Source organism: Stegostoma tigrinum, chromosome 2 (assembly GCF_030684315.1).
Source record: "Stegostoma tigrinum isolate sSteTig4 chromosome 2, sSteTig4.hap1, whole genome shotgun sequence".
NCBI lineage: Eukaryota > Metazoa > Chordata > Chondrichthyes > Orectolobiformes > Stegostomatidae > Stegostoma > Stegostoma tigrinum.
This window is the reverse complement of record NC_081355.1, coordinates 162,964,988-162,982,055: the sequence shown is the minus strand read 5'-3', so window position 1 is coordinate 162,982,055 and position 17,068 is coordinate 162,964,988. Positions and strand designations below refer to the sequence as shown.

Sequence of the window (17,068 nt, the reverse complement as noted above, 5' to 3'; positions counted from 1 at the left end):
TGAGTCCACATACAAGGTAATTTCGATTTAATTTTTTTTTGTTTTGCGGCCACCACCGTGGGGAGCCTCCCAAGCTGACAGTTCCCAGGAAGCCGTATCCTAAGGAAGAGCCCAAGTCAATTGGGTTCTACCATGCAGCGCAAAACTCCCGGCTCAGGAAGCGTGTGACAATTTGCCATCGCGTTCGTGCTTGTTGGGGACAAGGGACTGTGAGGGGGTGCCAATGGTCCCAACAGTAGACAGCACCGGCAGAGTTGGAGTGGCAGTTGTGAAGGAGGAAAGCGAATCCCTTTTTAGTCCGGTAGCAGGTAATAGATTCACGTATTTCTTGATAGCTATGCCAGGAGGACTGAGTCTTATAGGGATGGAAGTTTGCGGAGCTAAATGGAAATAACCCGTAGTCTGTTTCTACATGGGTGCCATTGCAATCCCCACAAGTCCACTGTATGCCCGGGGTCCCAGTTATTGGCTTAGATTCTAAGCAGGGGCAGTTCAACAGTCCTCCTCTAGTAGTGCAAGTTCTCTTTTACGCACCGATGGGGCCAGGAAACATTATGGGGGTGATTAGTGACTGGAGCATGCACACAACAAGCCACAGTTCCATTAAAACAAAACTAGCTGTTGGGATTTGTACAGTTAGCCCCTTCCTTCCCATGTCTAGGTCTAGTGTCCCCACAATTAGAGGGGCTATTAACTACCAATTCCACACACTTACCCTGCACATCCCTCGTCCAAGTTCACCTCTCCCCTCGGCAAGGTTTACCAGAATACTCTACCTCATAAAGCTGACTAGGGTTCCAGGCTGGTGTTGCCACAAATCACGCTTCTACAGACCGTGCTAGCGGGTAACACGCTGTCTGATTCCCGTGCAGCTGGATGTGTGTTCTATAAAACAGATTGTCCTGCCGGCCATGCATGGGCAGAATAATACTCAGTTCAATGGTTAATTGCCAGCTGATGAGGAAATCCAAGCTCTCTGATGAAGGGCCTTGGCCCGAAACGTCAGTTTTTGAGCTCCTGAGATGCTGCTGGGCCTGCTGTGTTCATCCAGCTTCACACTTTGTTATCTTGGATTCTCCAGCATCTGCAGTTCCCATTATCTCTGAGGAAATCCATCGTTTGCAGTCACTTAGGTGGATCCAGCGATTCTGTCCTTTAAGTTTAAGACCTGTCAGAGTCTGAAGAAGCACTTGATATGGTCCTTTCCACCTTGGTCCAAGCGTGGGACGATCCCGGTCCCAGACAAGTACAAAATCTCTGATCTGCGGCCACGAAGATCAATCCTGAATCTTGAGGTCTTGGTCTGGTGTCGGCGGAGGCGGTCCAAAGGCGCACTTCACCTGTGAATGGAGAAACTTTAAAGATGATGTTAGTTGCCGGAAGTACCTTTGCATTTCTTCTCCCATCACGTTTAGGTCAATTTGGTTGTGTGGGCTGGTATTGGCATCCCGTGGTGTTCTGCTGGGTCAGCCATAGACTATTCCTGCTGCTGAGAGCCCAGTAGTAGAGTGGGGTGTTATTCGTATGTGATACAAGGCTAGTGGAAAATCTTTAACCAATTAAGGCCGGTCTCTCATGTTTGCACGTGGTACAAGGCTGGGGGCGAAACCTTTAATTAGTTAAGGCCGGTCTCTTATCAGCTTGGTCAATTTCGCTTTGTGTTCTGTTAGCTCTTTCCACTATCCCTGCCGCCCGGGGCTGGTAGGCACAGTGGAATTGCTGCTGGATGCGTAACGCCTCACACAGTTCCTTATTAATCTTTCCCACAAAGTGAGGACCATTGTCTGAACTAATTTGTCGAGGCACTCCAAACCTCGGTATTATTTCCATGAATAATAGTTTTACTACTGATGAGTCTTTGTTGTTTGTCATTGGGAAAGCCTCTGTCCACCTACTGAATACATCTACAATGACAAGACAATATTTATAACAGTTTACATGCGGTAATTCAATAAAATGTAGCTGAGTGCATTCAAACGGTCCACCTGGCAAGGGTGTTTTTCCCGATGAGCATCTCACCCCATGACCAACAAGATGCTGTACGAGACCGGGCTGCCTCAGCCAGTCTTGGGTGTCACCAGGTACGGAGCATAATACCACTGATTCCCTCCTTGCCAAGGTGGGTGTCAGAATGCAGACAGTCCACAAACATAGGTAACAAAGTATCAGGTACACACACTCGGCCGACTGGAGCGACCCAAAGGCCATAGGACGCAGATTGTGAGCATCCATGCGCCTTCCAAATATTCTCATCAGAAGCAGGGGCGGCATCCGTGAAGGAAAAAAACAATGAACGTTTCGGGTCCAGTGACCCTTTGTCAGAACTGGCTCTTTGATTGAATGTCTCATTCTATGCGTGCAGCTGTGCACAGTTGGTTGCTGCCTTATCACAGACGCCCTGCCAGACACGTGATAAGTGACGTTGGCTCAGTGCTGTTCCATCTGATTGGTGAAATACCAATGATCTACATGACTATGAAGCAGCGATTTACTGACAACGGCGGTGGGGGGGCCGGGAAGCAACTGCTGTTAAGCGATCTTGGCTGTAGTTAGAAATCCCGGAAGGACTGCGGGAATAGTGAACTGTCAGCAGTGAAGTACAAGTCTTTGAAAATAATCAAGCTGGTTGAAAAGACGGAGGACAAACAGGACTTGACGCAGTCCGCGGTGTTGTAGTTATCGCTTCTCGGCCTTTTGGCTAAGATCAAGTGTAGTATCTGTTCTTATCAGTTTAATATCTGATACGTCCCTTATCTGGGGACCATATATTAAATTGATTTTTGGAGCAGGGAGATGGAATAGGGGCTTGCTCCGTCCACTCCACGCATCGACCTGGTATTGCAGTACTTCCAGGAACGGTGCACCCCTCATTTGCAAGTCTAAAAACAGAATGTTATCTTCAGGTATACATATCACATCCAGGAGTGCTCCTCTCAGACTAATTGATACGTACGCCCCCCCCCAGTCGGAAAGAGAGCGCGGTCAGCCGTCCTGCAGCAGCTTCTATTCCTACTGGCTATGTCCACGCCGCTCATTCTGGTGGAGGAGGAGGCCACCACCGAGTCAGGGCGGTGGAAAACCGTCACAGCAAATACCAGGAAAAGAAAGCCCCGTCAAGCCTTCGCACCGCGACAACGCAACAGAGGAGGAGGCAGCTGCAGGACGCCTACAGAAGCTCCTCCCAAGAAGAGGATTCTCAGAGGGAGGGCCATCAAAGGAGGAGGATCAAGGTCACCTGGGAGAAGAAGGAGAGGAGCAGGCCGCCTGCCCGAAAGCCGTGGATGTCGGGTGCGCCCTGCCAACACTCAGCCCTCCAACGCCGGGTATCTGGAGGGTCGGTCCGCACCACGGCTCCGGGCGACTTGGAGCACCGAAGCTTCATGTCAGGAACAGGGAACAGCAGGACCCGCAGCCCGATGTTCCCAGTTGCGTCCTAAGCCCGGCGACTCCACACGGTGAACGTGACCCTGACAGTGACGTCAGCCCGGGGAGTGTCCAGGTGTTCGCCCGTACAGCGGGGTTGCAGGGACTGTCACAAGGACCGGAGCTTGGGGTGAATGGACTCGGACTAAGTACTGCGGTTACTGCTCGCAATCGGGGTACGAATCGCGAACGTTAACGTGCGGAGCGTCAAGTCTACAGCTCGATGTATCTCCACGTTGGCCTACCTGATCGACATTAAGGCAGACTCCCTGTTTCTGCAGCAGTGCTGGATACTGCACCTCGGCAGGTACGGGAAATGGTCGGGCGCCTGGACCCGTGGGCCTTCAGCCTGGTCGGGTGGGGGGTGGGGACGGATAACGACTGTCGCTCCTCGGGCCTGGCTATTTTGCTGCGGGGGTGCAACTTCACCATCTCCCAAGTTCAGGAGGTGGTGGGGTGGGGGGCGGGCACCTCCTAGTGGCTGACGTCACCTGCAGGAACGCTCCCCTGAGGCTGATCAACGTGTACACCCCAGCGGTACGGAGTGAGCGGTTGGCCGTCCTGCAGCGGCTTCCACCCCTGCTGGCTGCGTCCAGGCCAGTCATCCTAGGCGGAGACTTCAACTGCGTCATCGATGCAGACGGAAGATCCGGCGTGGGACAGCGGGCAGGGGGAGTAAACTGGACGTCACGTCCGGATTCCTGATGGACACGGTGAAGGACGCCAAGCTGCTCGAAGTCTTCAGCACCCCTGCAGATGGAGCGCAGCGGAGATACACCTGGTCGCGGCCAGGCGGGTCTATCCGCTCAGGGATAGACTTCGTGTTTGTGTCGTGAGCGCTCTCGGTCAGGTCCACCGGCGTCGAGCCGGTGTTCTTCTCTGACCACCGCCTCCTGCTGGCCGACTGTCACTTACAGGACGACCGGCAGGCCGGCAAAGGGACGTGGAAGCTCAACACGACTCTGTCGACCCCAGGGAGCGTCGAGGAGCTCAAGAGGGAGTACGCCGGTTGGAGAACCGTGAAACCTCTCTTTGAGTCTCCGGGCGACTGGTGCGAGACGGTGAAGGAGAACGTCAAGAGGTCCTTTGTCCTCAAGGGTGTTCGGAAGGCGAGAGAGAGGCGGGGAAAGCTGTCGCGACTCCAGAAAAGATTGCAGGACCTGCTCCTTCTGCAATCGATGGGGGTCGATGTGACGGAGGACCTCCGCGAGGTGAGGGGCCAGCGAGCCTCGCTCTTCGCCGCGGAGGCCTCCCGGATAATCTTCCGGCCCAGGGTCCGCTCCGTGGAGCAGGACGAGACGTGCTCGCGTTTCTTCTTTCAGAAGGTGCACAAAGAGAGCTCTGTGCTTAGCCGGCTGAAGGAGGACGACGGCTCGGCGACGTTGTCTCGGCCCGACATTTTGAGGATCAGCAGATCCTTCTATGCCGGACTGTACGACACGAAGCCCACGGACAGCACGGCCTCCGAGTCGTTCCTGTCGTCTATCACGGAGGTCTCAGACGACGGCACGAGGGAGTGACTGGATCGGCCGATATCCCTGGACGAGCTGACCAGAGCCCTCAAGTCCTTGGAGAGGAATAAGACTCCCGGGAGCGACGGCTTACCGGTCGAGCTGTATTCCGCTCTGTGGGACCTGATCGGCCAGGACCTGCTGGAGGTGTACGACAGTGCACTTCGGGCAGGGGAAATGTGTAAGTCCATGAGGAAGGGCATCATCGCCCTCGTTTACAAGAAGAAACGGGGAGAGGGAAGAAATTAAGAATTGGCGTCCCGTTTCATTCTTGAACGTGGACTACAAAATCCTGGCCAAGGTCATTGCCAACCGGGTCAGGTCTGTCCTGGAGTCAGTGATTCACCCTGACCAAACCTGTGCTGTGCCGGACGGGAAGATCGCTGAGAGCCTCGCGCTCATCAGGGACGCGATCGCCTACGTGCAGGACAGGAGGGTGGTCGTCAGCCTGGACCAGGAGAAAGCCTTCGACAGGGTCTCTCATGCTTACATGAGCGACGTCCTCTCCAAATTGGGGTTCGGGGAGGGCATCCGCAATTGGATCCGGCTGCTCTACGCCAACATCGTTAGCGCAGTCTCGATCAACGGGTGGAAATCGGACAGTTTTCCCGTCAGATCTGGAGTCAGGCAGGGCTGCCCGCTCTCTCCTGCCTTGTTCGTGTGCTGTATGGAGCCCTTCGCCGCATCCATCAGGAAGGACGTGAGGCCTGCAGGTCAAGACCTCCCTGTACATGGACGACGTTGCCGTCTTCTGCGCCGATCGCCGGTCGGCGAGGAGGCTGTTTGACATCTGTGGCCAGATTGAACTGGCCTCGGGTGCTAAAGTCAATAGGGGCAAGAGCGAGGCCATGTTCTTCGGGAACTGGGACGACCGCTCCTTCATCCCCTTCACCGTCACGACAGACTACCTGAAGGTGCTGGGTGTTTGGTTCGGTGGAGCTGGGGCGTGCGCTAAGACTTGGGAGGAGCGTATCGCCAAACTGAGTTAGAAGCTGGGCAGGTGGACGCTCCGGTCCCCCTCCATCGCGGGTAAAACCCTGGTTGTCAGGTGCGAGGGGCTTTCGGTACTGTTGTATGTGGCGCAGGCCTGGCCTATTCCCCGGACCTGAGCCGCTGCGGTCACCCGGGCCATCTTCCTCTTCATTTGGGAGTCGAGGATGGACCGTGTCTGCAGGGACACTGTACAAAGACCTGGAAAACGGGGGAAAGGACGTGCCGAACGCCACCCTCGCCCTGATGGCTACCTTTGTGTGCGGCTGCGACAAGCTGTGCGTAGATCCTCAGTACGCAAACACCAAGTGCCACTACTTACTGAGGTTCTACCTGTCCCCGGTGTTGTGAAGTATGGGCCTGGCCTCGTTGCCGCGGAACATTCCGAGTAGTTGTGTCAGGTTTGTTTTCGGAGACCCTCACGGACTTGATGCAATAACAAGACACAGAGTGCAGCGTCTCGTAAGTAATTCTCTCCGAGCAGTGGACAGTCCCTGCTTCTTATACTTTGCTAAGTGCATAATACATAAAACAGTTCCACATCTCACAATGACATGATACATGAAACAACTACTACAACAGACAAAGACAGGATACAAAACGATTATTACTTCAAGAACATAAAAGACCAGGATATAGTATCTCTGATGAAGGGTCTAGGCCCGAAACGTCAGCTTTTGTGGTCCTGAGATGCTGCTGGGCCTGCTGTGTTCATCCAGCTCCACACTTTATTATCTTGGATTCTCCAGCATCTGCAGTTCGCATTATCACAGGATATAGTATCGATTGTTCGTGAAGTGACAGCCCACGACAGGGGGCGATTTCAAGTTGTTAACGTGACAGAATGTAATTTCAAGTTGCCGATGTGTCTGGCTTGAACAAGGTCAGTGCCCTGGCCCCTTTGTCAGAGACAGAAGTTAACTCCTTCAGGAGTCACACACCTTTACAAACGTTCCTCACTTAACCTTACTTGAAACAGTTTTCACATACCCCCTGTGCAGGAAGATAAAGATTTGCACAGTTTAGCTCCAATTCTATTCAGACAGGAAGCTGAAGGCAGTGTCTGCTTGCCGATGTGTAGGAAGATAAGGAGTTACAAAGTTTTACACCTAATTCTAGTTGGGCAGGAAGTTTTAAGGCTGTGTCTGCTTACCTATGTGTAGGCAGATAAAGCACATTAATTTATAGAAGTATAGAAATCAGTGGGATGCTATCCCCATAACATCTCATTCCCTCCTTTTATCATCTCATGATAACCTATATCGGGGCCGAGAAGGGAGCTGCCAGCTTGTCAAATGCAAATCTGCAGCACGGGTTCAGGCATGCCATAAATGTACAGCAGACAGCTATGATAACTACTAGAACTAACCCATGTAGCAGGTATGAGCCCCAAGAACCGCCCATAAGCCAACCTAACAAGGCCTCCCCAGTTCGGGGTCCCTGTCTGTACTGTTCCAACTGCCCCTGTATGGCTTGAATAGCCTGGATAATGTTATAGGACTCGCCGGTGACATGGGTGACACACTTGTCCCCTATAATAGTGCATACTCCTCCTTGCTGAGCCAGTTGATAGTCCACTGCGTGCCGGGTTTGCTGAGCACAGAGCCGAAGTTCGGCTAATTCTTGGTTGACTACCTCCAATGCCGTCATTGTGCCGTGTCCCAGGGCAGTGAGTCCACATACAAGGTAATTTCGATTTAATTTTTTTTTGTTTTGCGGCCACCACCGTGGGGAGCCTCCCAAGCTGACAGTTCCCAGGAAGCCGTATCCTAAGGAAGAGCCCAAGTCAATTGGGTTCTACCATGCAGCGCAAAACTCCCGGCTCAGGAAGCGTGTGACAATTTGCCATCGCGTTCGTGCTTGTTGGGGACAAGGGACTGTGAGGGGGTGCCAATGGTCCCAACAGTAGACAGCACCGGCAGAGTTGGAGTGGCAGTTGTGAAGGAGGAAAGCGAATCCCTTTTTAGTCCGGTAGCAGGTAATAGATTCACGTATTTCTTGATAGCTATGCCAGGAGGACTGAGTCTTATAGGGATGGAAGTTTGCGGAGCTAAATGGAAATAACCCGTAGTCTGTTTCTACATGGGTGCCATTGCAATCCCCACAAGTCCACTGTATGCCCGGGGTCCCAGTTATTGGCTTAGATTCTAAGCAGGGGCAGTTCAACAGTCCTCCTCTAGTAGTGCAAGTTCTCTTTTACGCACCGATGGGGCCAGGAAACATTATGGGGGTGATTAGTGACTGGAGCATGCACACAACAAGCCACAGTTCCATTAAAACAAAACTAGCTGTTGGGATTTGTACAGTTAGCCCCTTCCTTCCCATGTCTAGGTCTAGTGTCCCCACAATTAGAGGGGCTATTAACTACCAATTCCACACACTTACCCTGCACATCCCTCGTCCAAGTTCACCTCTCCCCTCGGCAAGGTTTACCAGAATACTCTACCTCATAAAGCTGACTAGGGTTCCAGGCTGGTGTTGCCACAAATCACGCTTCTACAGACCGTGCTAGCGGGTAACACGCTGTCTGATTCCCGTGCAGCTGGATGTGTGTTCTATAAAACAGATTGTCCTGCCGGCCATGCATGGGCAGAATAATACTCAGTTCAATGGTTAATTGCCAGCTGATGAGGAAATCCAAGCTCTCTGATGAAGGGCCTCGGCCCGAAACGTCAGTTTTTGAGCTCCTGAGATGCTGCTGGGCCTGCTGTGTTCATCCAGCTTCACACTTTGTTATCTTGGATTCTCCAGCATCTGCAGTTCCCATTATCTCTGAGGAAATCCATCGTTTGCAGTCACTTAGGTGGATCCAGCGATTCTGTCCTTTAAGTTTAAGACCTGTCAGAGTCTGAAGAAGCACTTGATATGGTCCTTTCCACCTTGGTCCAAGCGTGGGACGATCCCGGTCCCAGACAAGTACAAAATCTCTGATCTGCGGCCACGAAGACCAATCCTGAATCTTGAGGTCTTGGTCTGGTGTCGGCGGAGGCGGTCCAAAGGCGCACTTCACCTGTGAATGGAGAAACTTTAAAGATGATGTTAGTTGCCGGAAGTACCTTTGCATTTCTTCTCCCATCACGTTTAGGTCAATTTGGTTGTGTGGGCTGGTATTGGCATCCCGTGGTGTTCTGCTGGGTCAGCCATAGACTATTCCTGCTGCTGAGAGCCCAGTAGTAGAGTGGGGTGTTATTCGTATGTGATACAAGGCTAGTGGAAAATCTTTAACCAATTAAGGCCGGTCTCTCATGTTTGCACGTGGTACAAGGCTGGGGGCGAAACCTTTAATTAGTTAAGGCCGGTCTCTTATCAGCTTGGTCAATTTCGCTTTGTGTTCTGTTAGCTCTTTCCACTATCCCTGCCGCCCGGGGCTGGTAGGCACAGTGGAATTGCTGCTGGATGCGTAACGCCTCACACAGTTCCTTATTAATCTTTCCCACAAAGTGAGGACCATTGTCTGAACTAATTTGTCGAGGCACTCCAAACCTCGGTATTATTTCCATGAATAATAGTTTTACTACTGATGAGTCTTTGTTGTTTGTCATTGGGAAAGCCTCTGTCCACCTACTGAATACATCTACAATGACAAGACAATATTTATAACAGTTTACATGCGGTAATTCAATAAAATGTAGCTGAGTGCATTCAAACGGTCCACCTGGCAAGGGTGTTTTTCCCGATGAGCATCTCACCCCATGACCAACAAGATGCTGTACGAGACCGGGCTGCCTCAGCCAGTCTTGGGTGACACCAGGTACGGAGCATAATACCACTGATTCCCTCCTTGCCAAGGTGGGTGTCAGAATGCAGACAGTCCACAAACATAGGTAACAAAGTATCAGGTACACACACTCGGCCGACTGGGGCGACCCAAAGGCCATAGGACGCAGATTGTGAGCATCCATGCGTCTTCCAAATATTCTCATCAGAAGCAGGGGCGGCATCCGTGAAGGAAAAAAACAATGAACGTTTCGGGTCCAGTGACCCTTTGTCAGAACTGGCTCTTTGATTGAATGTCTCATTCTATGCGTGCAGCTGTGCACAGTTGGTTGCTGCCTTATCACAGACGCCCTGCCAGACACGTGATAAGTGACGTTGGCTCAGTGCTGTTCCATCTGATTGGTGAAATACCAATGATCTACATGACTATGAAGCAGTGATTTACTGACAACGGCGGTGGGGGGGCCGGGAAGCAACTGCTGTTAAGCGATCTTGGCTGTAGTTAGAAATCCCGGAAGGACTGCGGGAATAGTGAACTGTCAGCAGTGAAGTACAAGTCTTTGAAAATAATCAAGCTGGTTGAAAAGACGGAGGACAAACAGGACTTGACGCAGTCCGCGGTGTTGTAGTTATCGCTTCTCGGCCTTTTGGCTAAGATCAAGTGTAGTATCTGTTCTTATCAGTTTAATATCTGATACGTCCCTTATCTGGGGACCATATATTAAATTGATTTTTGGAGCAGGGAGATGGAATAGGGGCTTGCTCCGTCCACTCCACGCATCGACCTGGTATTGCAGTACTTCCAGGAACGGTGCACCCCTCATTTGCAAGTCTAAAAACAGAATGTTATCTTCAGGTATACATATCACATCCAGGAGTGCTCCTCTCAGACTAATTGATACGTACGTTTCCCCCCCCCCCCCCAGTCGGAAAGAGAGCGCGGTCAGCCGTCCTGCAGCAGCTTCTATTCCTACTGGCTATGTCCACGCCGCTCATTCTGGTGGAGGAGGAGGCCACCACCGAGTCAGGGCGGTGGAAAACCGTCACAGCAAATACCAGGAAAAGAAAGCCCCGTCAAGCCTTCGCACCGCGACAACGCAACAGAGGAGGAGGCAGCTGCAGGACGTCTACAGAAGCTCCTCCCAAGAAGAGGATTCTCAGAGGGAGGGCCATCAAAGGAGGAGGATCAAGGTCACCAGGGAGAAGAAGGAGAGGAGCAGGCCGCCTGCCCGAAAGCCGTGGATGTCGGGTGCGCCCTGCCAACACTCAGCCCTCCAACGCCGGGTATCTGGAGGGTCGGTCCGCACCACGGCTCCGGGCGACTTGGAGCACCGAAGCTTCATGTCAGGAACAGCAGGACCCGCAGCCCGATGTTCCCAGTTGCGTCCTAAGCCCGGCGACTCCACACGGTGAACGTGACCCTGACAGTGACGTCAGCCCGGGGAGTGTCCAGGTGTTCGCCCGTACAGCGGGGTTGCAGGGACTGTCACAAGGACCGGAGCTTGGGGTGAATGGACTCGGACTAAGTACTGCGGTTACTGCTCGCAATCGGGGTACGAATCGCGAACGTTAACGTGCGGAGCGTCAAGTCTACAGCTCGATGTATCTCCACGTTGGCCTACCTGATCGACATTAAGGCAGACTCCCTGTTTCTGCAGCAGTGCTGGATACTGCACCTCGGCAGGTACGGGAAATGGTCGGGCGCCTGGACCCGTGGGCCTTCAGCCTGGTCGGGTGGGGGGTGGGGACGGATAACGACTGTCGCTCCTCGGGCCTGGCTATTTTGCTGCGGGGGTGCAACTTCACCATCTCCCAAGTTCAGGAGGTGGTGGGGTGGGGGGCGGGCGCCTCCTAGTGGCTGACGTCACCTGCAGGAACGCTCCCCTGAGGCTGATCAACGTGTACACCCCAGCGGTACGGAGTGAGCGGTTGGCCGTCCTGCAGCGGCTTCCACCCCTGCTGGCTGCGTCCAGGCCAGTCATCCTAGGCGGAGACTTCAACTGCGTCATCGATGCAGACGGAAGATCCGGCGTGGGACAGCGGGCAGGGGGAGTAAACTGGACGTCACGTCCGGATTCCTGATGGACACGGTGAAGGACGCCAAGCTGCTCGAAGTCTTCAGCACCCCTGCAGATGGAGCGCAGCGGAGATACACCTGGTCGCGGCCTGGCGGGTCTATCCGCTCAGGGATAGACTTCGTGTTTGTGTCGTGAGCGCTCTCGGTCAGGTCCACCGGCGTCGAGCCGGTGTTCTTCTCTGACCACCGCCTCCTGCTGGCCGACTGTCACTTACAGGACGACCGGCAGGCCGGCAAAGGGACGTGGAAGCTCAACACGACTCTGTCGACCCCAGGGAGCGTCGAGGAGCTCAAGAGGGAGTACGCCGGTTGGAGAGCCGTGAAACCTCTCTTTGAGTCTCCGGGCGACTGGTGCGAGACGGTGAAGGAGAACGTCAAGAGGTCCTTTGTCCTCAAGGGTGTTCGGAAGGCGAGAGAGAGGCGGGGAAAGCTGTCGCGACTCCAGAAAAGATTGCAGAACCTGCTCCTTCTGCAATCGATGGGGGTCGATGTGACGGAGGACCTCCGCGAGGTGAGGGGCCAGCGAGCCTCGCTCTTCGCCGCGGAGGCCTCCCGGATAATCTTCCGGCCCAGGGTCCGCTCCGTGGAGCAGGACGAGACGTGCTCGCGTTTCTTCTTTCAGAAGGTGCACAAAGAGAGCTCTGTGCTTAGCCGGCTGAAGGAGGACGACGGCTCGGCGACGTTGTCTCGGCCCGACATTTTGAGGATCAGCAGATCCTTCTATGCCGGACTGTACGACACGAAGCCCACGGACAGCACGGCCTCCGAGTCGTTCCTGTCGTCTATCACGGAGGTCTCAGACGACGGCACGAGGGAGTGACTGGATCGGCCGATATCCCTGGACGAGCTGACCAGAGCCCTCAAGTCCTTGGAGAGGAATAAGACTCCCGGGAGCGACGGCTTACCGGTCGAGCTGTATTCCGCTCTGTGGGACCTGATCGGCCAGGACCTGCTGGAGGTGTACGACAGTGCACTTCGGGCAGGGGAAATGTGTAAGTCCATGAGGAAGGGCATCATCGCCCTCGTTTACAAGAAGAAACGGGGAGAGGGAAGAAATTAAGAATTGGCGTCCCGTTTCATTCTTGAACGTGGACTACAAAATCCTGGCCAAGGTCATTGCCAACCGGGTCAGGTCTGTCCTGGAGTCAGTGATTCACCCTGACCAAACCTGTGCTGTGCCGGACGGGAAGATCGCTGAGAGCCTCGCGCTCATCAGGGACGCGATCGCCTACGTGCAGGACAGGAGGGTGGTCGTCAGCCTGGACCAGGAGAAAGCCTTCGACAGGGTCTCTCATGCTTACATGAGCGACGTCCTCTCCAAATTGGGGTTCGGGGAGGGCATCCGCAATTGGATCCGGCTGCTCTACGCCAACATCGTTAGCGCAGTCTCGATCAACGGGTGGAAATCGGACAGTTTTCCCGTCAGATCTGGAGTCAGGCAGGGCTGCCCGCTCTCTCCTGCCTTGTTCGTGTGCTGTATGGAGCCCTTCGCCGCATCCATCAGGAAGGACGTGAGGCCTGCAGGTCAAGACCTCCCTGTACATGGACGACGTTGCCGTCTTCTGCGCCGATCGCCGGTCGGCGAGGAGGCTGTTTGACATCTGTGGCCAGATTGAACTGGCCTCGGGTGCTAAAGTCAATAGGGGCAAGAGCGAGGCCATGTTCTTCGGGAACTGGGACGACCGCTCCTTCATCCCCTTCACCGTCACGACAGACTACCTGAAGGTGCTGGGTGTTTGGTTCGGTGGAGCTGGGGCGTGCGCTAAGACTTGGGAGGAGCGTATCGCCAAACTGAGTTAGAAGCTGGGCAGGTGGACGCTCCGGTCCCCCTCCATCGCGGGTAAAACCCTGGTTGTCAGGTGCGAGGGGCTTTCGGTACTGTTCTATGTGGCGCAGGCCTGGCCTATTCCCCGGACCTGAGCCGCTGCGGTCACCCGGGCCATCTTCCTCTTCATTTGGGAGTCGAGGATGGACCGTGTCTGCAGGGACACTGTACAAAGACCTGGAAAACGGGGGAAAGGACGTGCCGAACGCCACCCTCGCCCTGATGGCTACCTTTGTGTGCGGCTGCGACAAGCTGTGCGTAGATCCTCAGTACGCAAACACCAAGTGCCACTACTTACTGAGGTTCTACCTGTCCCCGGTGTTGTGAAGTATGGGCCTGGCCTCGTTGCCGCGGAACATTCCGAGTAGTTGTGTCAGGTTTGTTTTCGGAGACCCTCACGGACTTGATGCAATAACAAGACACAGAGTGCAGCGTCTCGTAAGTAATTCTCTCCGAGCAGTGGACAGTCCCTGCTTCTTATACTTTGCTAAGTGCATAATACATAAAACAGTTCCACATCTCACAATGACATGATACATGAAACAACTACTACAACAGACAAAGACAGGATACAAAACGATTATTACTTCAAGAACATAAAAGACCAGGATATAGTATCTCTGATGAAGGGTCTAGGCCCGAAACGTCAGCTTTTGTGGTCCTGAGATGCTGCTGGGCCTGCTGTGTTCATCCAGCTCCACACTTTATTATCTTGGATTCTCCAGCATCTGCAGTTCGCATTATCACAGGATATAGTATCGATTGTTCGTGAAGTGACAGCCCACGACAGGGGGCGATTTCAAGTTGTTAACGTGACAGAATGTAATTTCAAGTTGCCGATGTGTCTGGCTTGAACAAGGTCAGTGCCCTGGCCCCTTTGTCAGAGACAGAAGTTAACTCCTTCAGGAGTCACACACCTTTACAAACGTTCCTCACTTAACCTTACTTGAAACAGTTTTCACATACCCCCTGTGCAGGAAGATAAAGATTTGCACAGTTTAGCTCCAATTCTATTCAGACAGGAAGCTGAAGGCAGTGTCTGCTTGCCGATGTGTAGGAAGATAAGGAGTTACAAAGTTTTACACCTAATTCTAGTTGGGCAGGAAGTTTTAAGGCTGTGTCTGCTTACCTATGTGTAGGCAGATAAAGCACATTAATTTATAGAAGTATAGAAATCAGTGGGATGCTATCCCCATAACATCTCATTCCCTCCTTTTATCATCTCATGATAACCTATATCGGGGCCGAGAAGGGAGCTGCCAGCTTGTCAAATGCAAATCTGCAGCACGGGTTCAGGCATGCCATAAATGTACAGCAGACAGCTATGATAACTACTAGAACTAACCCATGTAGCAGGTATGAGCCCCAAGAACCGCCCATAAGCCAACCTAACAAGGCCTCCCCAGTTCGGGGTCCCTGTCTGTACTGTTCCAACTGCCCCTGTATGGCTTGAATAGCCTGGATAATGTTATAGGACTCGCCGGTGACATGGGTGACACACTTGTCCCCTATAATAGTGCATACTCCTCCTTGCTGAGCCAGTTGATAGTCCACTGCGTGCCGGGTTTGCTGAGCACAGAGCCGAAGTTCGGCTAATTCTTGGTTGACTACCTCCAATGCCGTCATTGTGCCGTGTCCCAGGGCAGTGAGTCCACATACAAGGTAATTTCGATTTAATTTTTTTTTGTTTTGCGGCCACCACCGTGGGGAGCCTCCCAAGCTGACAGTTCCCAGGAAGCCGTATCCTAAGGAAGAGCCCAAGTCAATTGGGTTCTACCATGCAGCGCAAAACTCCCGGCTCAGGAAGCGTGTGACAATTTGCCATCGCGTTCGTGCTTGTTGGGGACAAGGGACTGTGAGGGGGTGCCAATGGTCCCAACAGTAGACAGCACCGGCAGAGTTGGAGTGGCAGTTGTGAAGGAGGAAAGCGAATCCCTTTTTAGTCCGGTAGCAGGTAATAGATTCACGTATTTCTTGATAGCTATGCCAGGAGGACTGAGTCTTATAGGGATGGAAGTTTGCGGAGCTAAATGGAAATAACCCGTAGTCTGTTTCTACATGGGTGCCATTGCAATCCCCACAAGTCCACTGTATGCCCGGGGTCCCAGTTATTGGCTTAGATTCTAAGCAGGGGCAGTTCAACAGTCCTCCTCTAGTAGTGCAAGTTCTCTTTTACGCACCGATGGGGCCAGGAAACATTATGGGGGTGATTAGTGACTGGAGCATGCACACAACAAGCCACAGTTCCATTAAAACAAAACTAGCTGTTGGGATTTGTACAGTTAGCCCCTTCCTTCCCATGTCTAGGTCTAGTGTCCCCACAATTAGAGGGGCTATTAACTACCAATTCCACACACTTACCCTGCACATCCCTCGTCCAAGTTCACCTCTCCCCTCGGCAAGGTTTACCAGAATACTCTACCTCATAAAGCTGACTAGGGTTCCAGGCTGGTGTTGCCACAAATCACGCTTCTACAGACCGTGCTAGCGGGTAACAGGCTGTCTGATTCCCGTGCAGCTGGATGTGTGTTCTATAAAACAGATTGTCCTGCCGGCCATGCATGGGCAGAATAATACTCAGTTCAATGGTTAATTGCCAGCTGATGAGGAAATCCAAGCTCTCTGATGAAGGGCCTCGGCCCGAAACGTCAGTTTTTGAGCTCCTGAGATGCTGCTGGGCCTGCTGTGTTCATCCAGCTTCACACTTTGTTATCTTGGATTCTCCAGCATCTGCAGTTCCCATTATCTCTGAGGAAATCCATCGTTTGCAGTCACTTAGGTGGATCCAGCGATTCTGTCCTTTAAGTTTAAGACCTGTCAGAGTCTGAAGAAGCACTTGATATGGTCCTTTCCACCTTGGTCCAAGCGTGGGACGATCCCGGTCCCAGACAAGTACAAAATCTCTGATCTGCGGCCACGAAGACCAATCCTGAATCTTGAGGTCTTGGTCTGGTGTCGGCGGAGGCGGTCCAAAGGCGCACTTCACCTGTGAATGGAGAAACTTTAAAGATGATGTTAGTTGCCGGAAGTACCTTTGCATTTCTTCTCCCATCACGTTTAGGTCAATTTGGTTGTGTGGGCTGGTATTGGCATCCCGTGGTGTTCTGCTGGGTCAGCCATAGACTATTCCTGCTGCTGAGAGCCCAGTAGTAGAGTGGGGTGTTATTCGTATGTGATACAAGGCTAGTGGAAAATCTTTAACCAATTAAGGCCGGTCTCTCATGTTTGCACGTGGTACAAGGCTGGGGGCGAAACCTTTAATTAGTTAAGGCCGGTCTCTTATCAGCTTGGTCAATTTCGCTTTGTGTTCTGTTAGCTCTTTCCACTATCCCTGCCGCCCGGGGCTGGTAGGCACAGTGGAATTGCTGCTGGATGCGTAACGCCTCACACAGTTCCTTATTAATCTTTCCCACAAAGTGAGGACCATTGTCTGAACTAATTTGTCGAGGCACTCCAAACCTCGGTATTATTTCCATGAATAATAGTTTTACTACTGATGAGTCTTTGTTGTTTGTCATTGGGAAA

At 52.8% G+C, this 17,068-nt stretch overlaps 2 non-coding genes across 2 annotated transcripts; both read left to right on the top strand.

Moving 5' to 3' along the window:
• The first annotated feature begins 2,678 nt into the window (after window positions 1–2,678).
• On the top strand, window positions 2,679–2,869 carry LOC132207282 (U2 spliceosomal RNA). Its single transcript, XR_009443417.1, has one exon. It is a non-coding gene; the product is annotated as a U2 spliceosomal RNA (small nuclear RNA).
• Window positions 2,870–10,272: 7,403 nt separating this feature from the next.
• Window positions 10,273–10,463, top strand: LOC132207274 (U2 spliceosomal RNA). The gene has a single exon (XR_009443414.1). It is a non-coding gene; the product is annotated as a U2 spliceosomal RNA (small nuclear RNA).
• Window positions 10,464–17,068: the final 6,605 nt, after the last annotated feature.